At 43.4% G+C, this 10,502-nt stretch overlaps 1 pseudogene; it reads right to left on the bottom strand.

The window, feature by feature from the left end:
• Positions 1-3,427: 3,427 nt before the first annotated feature.
• On the bottom strand, positions 3,428-5,608 carry LOC149281638 (proprotein convertase subtilisin/kexin type 4 pseudogene; annotated as a pseudogene).
• Between the last annotated feature and the right edge of the window lie 4,894 nt (positions 5,609-10,502).

Genomic DNA, 10,502 nt, shown 5'->3' with positions numbered 1-10,502 from the left:
TCCAGGGTCAATCAGCTGATAGCCGCGGTGTCCTTCAGGTGCAAGTTGGTTGGTGATGCTGATTTTTGTAAAGAATTTCTTGTTCAGCAGGCGCTTCGTGGTTTTCGGAAGGGTTTTCGGACGCGGGATACGCGTAGGCCGGTGACTTTTTCTATTCTGGGTCGGCTCTGTGGCCGTTTGGTTTTGGTTTGTACGGATCTCTATGAACAGGTGTTGTTTCGCGCGGCTTTTGTGGTGGCCTTTTTTGGGGCGACCCGCATTAGTGAGTTGGTCAGCCCGTCGCGAGTCCTGAGCGGTGGACTTCGTCTTGAGGATGTGTGTGTGGGTCGTGACGACGTTCGTCTGGTTATCAGGCGATCTAAAACCGATCAGTCGGGCAGGGGTTTTGCTGTCGTGCTGCGCAAGTTGGTCGGTTCTGACCTCTGTCCTGTGGATTGCTTGGTTCGTTTTTTGCGGTTACGTCCGCAGGTCCCGGGCCCCCTTTTTGTTCACGCTGACGGCTCCTTTTTGTCCCGGTTTCAATTTGTGGCCGTTTTCCGTAAGGGTTTATTGGGTATGGGCCTGTCTCCTGGGGAATTTGCCTCTCATTCCTTCCGTATTGGGGCCGCTACGGAGGCGGCTAGGTGGGGTCTTCCAGAGGCGACGATTATGAGATTGGGGCGTTGGGGTTCTGCTCGCTATCGCTCTTATGTTCGGCCTTCGTTGGTTTAATTGTTTTCTTGCTCTGATGTTTGGTGTTACTTTCTCGCTCTTTTTCAGATCGTGAGCGTTGCCGTGTCTGGATTTTCGGGCACTCCTTCGTCTACTGGGCTGAAAAGAGGGCTGCGGTGCGCGTTCAGGGTACTCAGCTGGGTCTCCCGCTCAGTGATGCTCAGGTTCGCTGGTTTGGGTTTCGGGGCAAGTCTTGGGATTTTGTTCTGTCGGAGTTTTATGCTCGGGCTGCCGTTGGTTCGCCCCCTCATGTTTTGGTGTTGCATGGGGGGGGTAACGATCTTTGCGTGGTTCCTTTGCGGGTGTTAGTTCGGAATATTAAGTGCGACTTGCTGCGGTTGTGGACCCGTTTCCCTGGGCTAGTTGTGGTTTGGTCCCATATCGCCCCTCGGCTGTTTTGGAGGGGGGCAAAATCTCTTCAGGGCGTCAACAGGGCGCGGGTGAAGGTTAATAAATCTATTTCCCGTTTTGTGTCCAGGTTTGGGGGGATAGTTGTGCCCCACCCGGATCTTGAGGGTGATAATTCGTCTTTGTTTCGGGCGGATGGTGTTCATCTGACGGATATAGGTTCTGATATTTGGTTGCTGGATGTTCGTTTCGGTTTGGAGAAGGCGGTTGCTGTGTGGAGGAGCCACTGCATTCAAGTAGGTTCGAATGCATTGGCCGTGGCGGGGAACTGAGGTTCCGGTTGGCTGTTTTAAGGATACTTATTCGTGGTACCTGGTTATAATTGGGTGGTTTCTCATCCGAGGTATGGGAACCGTGTTTATTTGTCACGTTTTGTGGGCGTTTCCCACGGGCACGGTCCCAAGGGAATGAGGGGGCCGTTGTGCTTATGCCACGTGCTGGTGCGGTTTACGGCTCGTGGTTGGGGTGCACGGCAAAAGTTGGTGGCAGCTCCCGGCGGAGGTGGAGCTGTCTGGAAAGGATGTCGGTTTATCCTTAAGGGGTGTGGTAGTAACCTCCATGGGGTGAAGTGTGGTAGTAGGGGTGGAGGGACCCTAAGTCATGGAGGTTACAATGTTACAAAGTTGTGTACGTTTTAAAATTCAAATAAAGTTTTATGTGTTACAGTGATTTTACAATAAATAAAGCTGTGGCCTTTTTTCAAAATCCATTTGGTTGTCCGTCTCATTTATTTTATGGTACAATACATTATGTTTTAAACCCGTTAGCATGACCCACAAGCTGTCAAGTGCTCGGATCAAGTAGGCCCCGGAGACACCACGAAATAGCAGGAGGGGCCCCATGATCCGGCCTTGATTATTGTAAGGGTCAGGCTTGACCTCAGATTGGCCCTAGGCAGATCAAGTGGGCGTGTGGCCATTTGGCTATTTAAGGAAGGCCAGGGGTCGTGGCCTTCCACTTTTAAAATTTTGGAAGCAGTGAAGAAGTTTTTCCCTCCCGCCCGCCCTACTGTTGGTGTGTTGTTTCCGGTTTGTGTCCTTGTGGTGGGGGGCACGTGGGGCAGCTTGACTTCATTGGCGGGGAACTGAGGTTCCGGTTGGCTGTTTTAAGGATACTTATTCGTGGTACCTGGTTATAATTGGGTGGTTTCTCATCCGAGGTATGGGAACCGTGTTTATTTGTCACGTTTTGTGGGCGTTTCCCACGGGCACGGTCCCAAGGGAATGAGGGGGCCGTTGTGCTTATGCCACGTGCTGGTGCGGTTTACGGCTCGTGGTTGGGGTGCACGGCAAAAGTTGGTGGCAGCTCCCGGCGGAGGTGGAGCTGTCTGGAAAGGATGTCGGTTTATCCTTAAGGGGTGTGGTAGTAACCTCCATGGGGTGAAGTGTGGTAGTAGGGGTGGAGGGACCCTAAGTCATGGAGGTTACAATGTTACAAAGTTGTGTACGTTTTAAAATTCAAACAAAGTTTTATGTGTCACAGTGATTTTACAATAAATAAAGCTGTGGCCTTTTTTCAAAATCCATTTGGTTGTCCGTCTCATTTATTTTATGGTACAATACATTATGTTTTAAACCCGTTAGCATGACCCACAAGCTGTCAAGTGCTCGGATCATGCTCACATACACTGTTACAGAGACATTCATGCTCCCTCACCCTTACACATAGACATTCATGCTCACATACACTGTTACAGAGACATTCATGCTCCCTCACCCTTACACATAGACATTCATGCTCACATACACTGTTACAGAGACATTCATGCTCACTCACCCTTCCACATAGACATTCATGCTCAAAATATATTTTCTGTAAGATATAACAAAATATTTTTCTGTATGATTACGTGTGATGTAAAGTGGAATAGCCTCTGGGTTTAAGTCACTTAAATGCAAAAAAAAAAACCATGTCAGTGGTGACATTAAGTCACATAAAAATGATGTATTTCCAATCTTTAATCAATATGCATTGCTATAGAATGCTTGATTCTTGTTTTGGAATCCACACAAGATATGAAATCTGAGATCGGTCTAAGCTTTTCCTTCAAGCATGCGAGCACGGTTTAATTGTTTTATTATTCAACATAAAATTTCCAGGTACTTAAAATCTAAATTTGTAAAATATAGCAAGGAAAAGGTATTTTTGCCAAATAGTAAAAGGAATTTTATTGGTGTAACAGTGCTATCCGCGTCAGGTTGGGTCTCTACTCTCCCTTGTTGAATTTGTCCTCATCAGTGTTCAAAAGCAGAGGAAATCTCGTCCCTGCGCAGATTCCAGATCTGATTTAGAGCACGGTGGTTGCCCATCAGACGGGACTGGGGTCTACTCGTGATCTTTTTCGTAGATACCAGTGAATGAAAACCACCAGCGGTCCCATAACCATTACAATGGCCGCACTCATTATCACTGCCACTAATGTTGTTTGAGGGATCCGGATGAATGAGGCGTTCTGTAAGTCTACACTTGGGGAGTCAGATCTTACGCATGAGTTGTCTTTTCCATTATATTCGTATAAAGGGGAACAGGAAGTGCAATTATTGGCAGACGACCCTTTACACGTAAAGCAGGATGGGTGGCAAGCGGCACAAGAACGAACAAGGTGAAAGCTGCTGGGCTCTGACACCTCCGCTCTCTGCGTAGACTTAAAGTATTTGGCAGGGCAGTAAGATAGACAGAGCTTTCCAAAGGTATAATATGGTGCCAAACATTCTATGCACGACCCATTTCTATCCCGCCTCAGACACTTTCTCATGACAGACTTCTTGATTTTCCTGGACATCATGTGTTCATCTGTCCCGTACAAAATCAACGTGACGTGATGTAGAAATCCGTGGTTGGTGTAGCTTCCTCTGTTCCTAAATTCTAAGGTCCAAAGGCCCAATGGATTTTCATCCCAAGATTGTGTGGTCATGAAGGACCAATCTCTGTACCCATCAGTGCTGGTATCATGTGGTCTCTTGCCCATCAGCACAGAACGGGTGCCCATAGGACTGGTAAGATAGATTTCCAGGTCACCTCTGCGACTGTAGCTGAGGGTCATTTGGGCTTGGACATGCTCAAGGGATGTTATGTGATTGGGGGACCCAGAACAGGCAGTGACATTGTAAGTCAAAATCAGATCTGAATGCACTCTTTTAGGGGTGCTCACAATTGTTATGAGGCACTTTCTTTGAGGCTGCGTTGTCTCCCATGTTTCGGCCAGCTCCACTACTCGTCCAGCATGCAAGAGTCCGTAGCCGAAAAAGTGGCTCACTTTTCTTCCCACTCCATTTATGACCCAATCGTCAGCCATTAGGTGGGCAGGACTGGACGCTCTTACCACGATATGTTGTATATCCCTCCATGTAAGAGCTGGGTTTGCCTCCAATGCCAAAGCAAGGATCCCGGCAGCAAGTGGAGTGGCGGCTGAAGTCCCGGTGTGTTTATCTGTACACGTGTGGCGTATATCAGTGGTGATAAAAGTCTCTTCCTCACCACCGCCGCTGCTGTAAGTGCTTGTAAGTTTGCATGCACACGCCTCACTGTACCAAGGGACTGTTCCATGATTTGTGACACCCCCAACAGCAACAGTGTAGATACTGTTGGAGTAGCCGTCACTGTTGCAGTTGTCATTCCTGCCACCGTTTCCAGATGCCCAAACAAAGATAGATCCAAGGCCACGGCGGCCATTTAGTATTCCTTTGTAAAAAGCCTCAGAAGACAACACTCCTGGTCCATCCAGTATCTTTCCATCATCAGTGGGACCCCAGCTGGCGCTATAAATGTCAATATGCTGTGGGTTCAAACTCAACGACTGAGCTTCAACAAAGTCTGTGACTATCCCATCCAGCATTCGCACACCTCCTATTCTAGCGTTGTATGCTACTCCAGCGCCACAGATATCATTATTGGCAACCGCAGCCACCTCGCCTGCACAGCGGGTCCCGTGGTTGGTCTCATTAGATGAGTTATATCGGGGCTGAGGGTCAGGATCGTCGTCATTAAAATCATAACTCGCTTCCGGATCATAGTTTAATGCGAGATCGGGGTGGTCCTTTTCAAGCCCATCATCCAGAACGGTCACCACCACGCCTCGTCCGGTATATCCACGGTTCCAAGCAGTCTGGATGCCTAAGTCAAGATTTTTACCCAGGTACCACTGCAAGCTGAAGAGGGGGTCTGTGGGAACCATACTAGGCTGTCTTTTCTCCCTTCTCCTCAGCGTCTGCTGCTCAAACCAGCTAACCTTGGGTTCTTTTTTCAGTTGAATATTTCTACCCCAGTGAGGGCTGAAGGATTTCCTTTGAATGCCACGATGAGATAAATGGTAGAAATCACTGCCAAGCACCACCTGGCCAAGGTTGATGAAACCGAATTTCTGTGCAATACGTTCTGCCTCTACAGAGCCATCAGGTATGTGCACAGCCCAGCTATTTGTGTAAATCTCCAAAGTAAAGATCACATGGATCAGAACAGTAACAACGAAAACCAGAGCTATGCTCCTCATCTTGTACTGTCAGCTTACAAAAGCATCTGTTGGCCTAACGGCCAGTGCTTTTATAACCTACACTATGTCACAGTAGAAGGGCGTGGCACATCTGTTACATCACAATAGCAGGGCGGGGCTCGGAACTCTCAGCGACAAGCCGGCTAGACAACGCTTACAGTTATGATGTCAATATATAATTCTGAAACAGTAGTGTGTGATTATATATATATATATATATATATATATACACGGTATATACACACACACACATATATATATATCACACACAGACTACCATTCTAAAATGTGGGGTCACTTGGAAAATAAATGTCTAGCTGTAACAATTGCAAAAGGGGTTTTCTAATTATTGATTAGCCTTTTAAATTTAAACTTGGATTAAACACAACGTGCCGTTGGAACGCAGCTACAATCATTCAGTCATTTATAACATTAATGATGCCTGTGCTGTATTTCTGATGCATTTCATGTCATTTTAATAGACAACATTCGTTTTCTTACAAAAAGAGAGACAGATCTATGTGACCTCGTACTTTTGAATGGTAGAGTATATATATATATAATTATAATTATATATATATATATATATATATATATATATTGCCAAGAGAACGCCAAGTATAAACAAAACCCTTGGGGACTCTAATCAAGATAATCTAACAGAGTAATAAAGTGACATTTAAAGAAGCGACGTGATTAAGGGTTCAAAATGGTGTAAAAAAGGCACGAGAAGACAAGCAGTCGCAGGGTCGGCCCCTGTACTTACGCCACTGACCAAGATGGCTCCGGATATAAAAACATCAAATCCATGGCATGTAGCTGTATGTCCTGACTGAGTGGTGGCGGTTAACACAGTAAGGGAATATAGATATGAATGGGATCGGCATATTGTTATCCCGACTCCTGAGTGAAGATGCGAGTCTGCAGTCAAACTCTATTCCTATGTTTCTTTTTTTTTTTGATTCCCATTGCTATGTTTCATGTACAAAGTGAAATATGTTTTAATGATCCCTTTTTTTCCCAGTGTGATACCCACAGTGTTAGCAAATGCATACACACGTATATAACCCTGGGGGGACCTGTGGGATCAATAAGGATGTCCTCCATGATGAGAGAGGCACAACCAGGGTTCATGGAATTTTATTAAGGAGAAAAACTACACAAAATCCTGATCCGTTTCATACATTTATTATACATCTATGCACAGACATGTAGTACATACATATATTCCATTTAATCTGTAATAATTGAAAACTGTTCAGATCTTTAGTCATAATATAAACAAAAGCCACATAATAGCTTGATTTATACTTTCTATGCCGACTATCCGTTTTAATGGGTTAACTACTTCCATGTCTGCTTATGGTGAACATTTCGCCCTCACAAACACGGCAGCTCCTTGAGATGAGGTACAGATGGCAGACCGCGCAGAGGGCACTGGGTGTACAGAACGGCACTAGAAGCATGAAATAAATACGTTAAAAAAAAACCACTGTATTTGTTGTTCGGTTTTGTTTATAATCCAGTCCCTCGTTTGATTGCTGCTAAAACACCGACATGTTTAGTGCGGCTGGTAACAGGCGGTGACCCGCCAACACGTCCTCTTCATGCGGAAGCTTTATATATATACGAGACCAGAGTTCTCCTCATTCCACGGTAAGCTGGACACTGTCACTTTGACCGTGCTGATCGTGTTTCCGTGCTGAAAAACATCAAGAATATTATCTTTTATTTATAATATAATATATATTTAGAATATATTCCTATAGTCCATACATTCAGAGTCTGACAAAACTAGAACTGACAGATTAAAAACGATCATTTACGTTAAGTAAATAGAGACCGGTCCGTAAACTTACAGTCTAGAGGATATTTCGATTCAATGGCCACCATCCTAGATTAAAACGCAAAAATTAACACATCTACCACTTTTGCTCCGGTTACATAGTTACATAGTTACATAGGCTGAAAAAAGACATGCGTCCATCAAGTTCAGCCTTTCCTAAATCTGTTAATTTGTTGCTGTTTGATCCAAAAGAAGGCAAAAAACCCTGGCTTCGCTCTTTCCAATTTTGCACTAACCAGGGAAAAAAATTCCTTCTTGACCCCAAAATGGCAGTCAGATTTCTCCTTGGATCAATAAGCTGTTTCCCCATAATTAAAGATTATATCCCTGAATATTATGTTTTTCCAGGTATCCATCCAGTTGCAGTTTAAACGTCTGTACAGACTCTGATAAAACTACCTCTGCAGGCAGAGAATTCCACATCCTTACTGCCCTTACTGTAAAAAACCCTTTCCTCTGCTTTAGTCTAAATCTCCTTTCTTCCAGTCTAAATGCATGACCACGTGTCCTATGCATAGTCCTGTTTATGAACAGATTTCCACACAATGGTTTGTATTGGCCCCGAATATATTTATATAATGCTATCATATCCCCTCTGAGGCGACGTTTTTCTAAACTAAACAGATTTAAATTAGTTAACCTTTCTTCATAACTATATTGCTCCATTCCTTTTATTAATTTTGTAGCCCGCCTCTGCACCCTTTCTAGTGCTATGATATCCTTCTTTAGAAAAGGCGCCCAAAATTGCACATCATATTCAAGGTGCGGCCTTACCATTGATTTATACAGAGGCAAAATTATATCTTTATTCCGCGACTTGATGCCCCTTTTTATACACGACAATACCTTACTGGCCTTAGCAACCGCAGACTGACACTGCACATTGTTGCCTAGTTTGTTGTCTATAACAATTCCCAAATCCTTCTCATTTGTCATTACCCCTAATTCACTACCGTTTAGGGTGTAGGTTGCTTGTGCATTCGCTACCCCGAAGTGCATAACTTTACATTTATCTACATTGAATTTCATCTGCCATTTGAGTGCCCAGTCCCCCAGTCTATCTAGATCCCTCTGCAGCACATTAATATCCTGCTCGCCCTGTATAACTTTACCTAGTTTTGTGTCATCTGCAAACACAGAAACATGACTTTCAATGCCTCCTGCCAGGTCATTTATAAATATGTTGAATAAAATTGGTCCCAGAACAGAACCCTGAGGGACACCACTTACCACTTTTGACCAGCTTGAAAATTTACCATTTATAACAACTCTCTGTTCTCTACCTCTAAGCCGATGTTCTACCCAAGAACAAGAATTTGCATCTAGGCCAATTTCCTTCAGTTTGAATACTAACCTATTGTGTGGAACCGAGTCAAACGCCTTGGCAAAAACCAAGTAGATTCCATCCACCGCGACCCCCTGATCCACACTTCTACTACCATCTACCATCTTAGCTTCTAGAACTTCCTTGTCATTGACATGACCACCATACTACCTCTCACCCCATCACTGATACCCCCACACCACCTCTCACCCTTCCTCTGTGCCTTATGTTTGTCACCCCATTCCCTCAAGATTGTAAGCTTGCAGGGTCCTCTCCACCAAATGTATCGGTTTGTCTCGTCAGACCCCTTGAATTTATGTATTGTATTAAGCGCTGCGTAAACTGTTGGCGCTATATAAATAAAAGATAATAATAATAATAATAAGATTATTAAGGCAGAGAACCAATTAACACTTTTCTGTTATAATATAGGGGGTTTTAATTTTTTATTTTATAATGAAATTAATAAAACACATAATATTCATAATTCTACCAAACTCAAACTATCTCTGCCAGCCTCATCCAAAAAAAGCATGCTGTATTTTTTATAATACAATACAAGGCAGTTAAAGGGGGCATATTAATCACTGAATGTTTAACTAGACTTGAGTACATGGACCAAAAATGATTTGGACACAATTTCAATTTTTCCTTTCCTGCACCTTTCGGTTTGGATGAGATTCAGGGTTTTTTTTTGTTTTTTTTTTATTATTATTATTATTATTATTATTATTATTATTAGTGCTCCATTCACTATCACACTCTCAATGTCCTCATACCTTTTTCGCCAGCCAGCATAGCCGAGCAGAAATCAGGAAGAAGATGACCAAGAAAGAAGATGGGGACACGGAAGAGATTAATGGGAAAATGTGTGCTGACGACCTATAGGATATGCCACAGCGTTTCGGCAGTGAAACAACTTATTTTCTCTTATTATACCCTATAGGGATTCATCTGTCATTCTCTAGCACACAGCTATATTTTCACTTAATCTGACTCTTAGAACCTGTGACTGTACTAAGTATGTGTGTACCAAAATCTACGTTTTATTCCTATGAACACTGACCCAGTGCTGTCATTCCGTAGGGGAAAAAAAAAAAAGATATAATTTCACTTAGTTTGACTCCAGAAAAAAACACAAAACATCTTATTACATTGGACATTTAACCATTTAACATTTAATCATTCATCTGTCACTCCCTAAAACACAGCAATTGTTTAAAATGCTATAAAGGGTGATAATGGCTCACATGCAGGGTTCTCAGCTACTAATGTGTTAACTGCTCCAATTTAATTGTACAGCGCATCTTAATTTCTTTCTCTGAACAGATAAAGGGTAATAATAATTCCATCTAATCTAACTACCGCATTTGCTCGATTATAAGACGACCCTGATTATAAGACGACCCCCCAAATCTGAATATTAATTTAGGAAAAAAAGAAAAAGCCTGAATATAAGACGACCCTAAAGGAAAAAAGTTTTACCAGAAAATGTTAATTCATGTAAACTATTTTTTTTATAAAGCTATGATTGAGAAAAATATTTTTTTTGTTTTTATTTCCTTGTATTTTCCAACCTGTCCCCCAGTTACGCACATCTGCCCCCAGGCTTGCCACTCCAATATGGCACTGTGGCCCATGATATGCCTTTTAACCCTCTATATGCCACTGTGCCCCATGGTATGCCTTTTGACCCCCTATGTGCCACTCTGCCTCCAGAAATG

This window comes from Sceloporus occidentalis, unplaced genomic scaffold, assembly GCF_023333645.1.
Source record: "Sceloporus occidentalis isolate IW3139 unplaced genomic scaffold, rSceOcc1.0.p SCAF_130, whole genome shotgun sequence".
NCBI classification, from domain to species: domain Eukaryota; kingdom Metazoa; phylum Chordata; class Lepidosauria; order Squamata; family Phrynosomatidae; genus Sceloporus; species Sceloporus occidentalis.
This window is presented reverse-complemented; position numbering and strand designations above follow the sequence as displayed.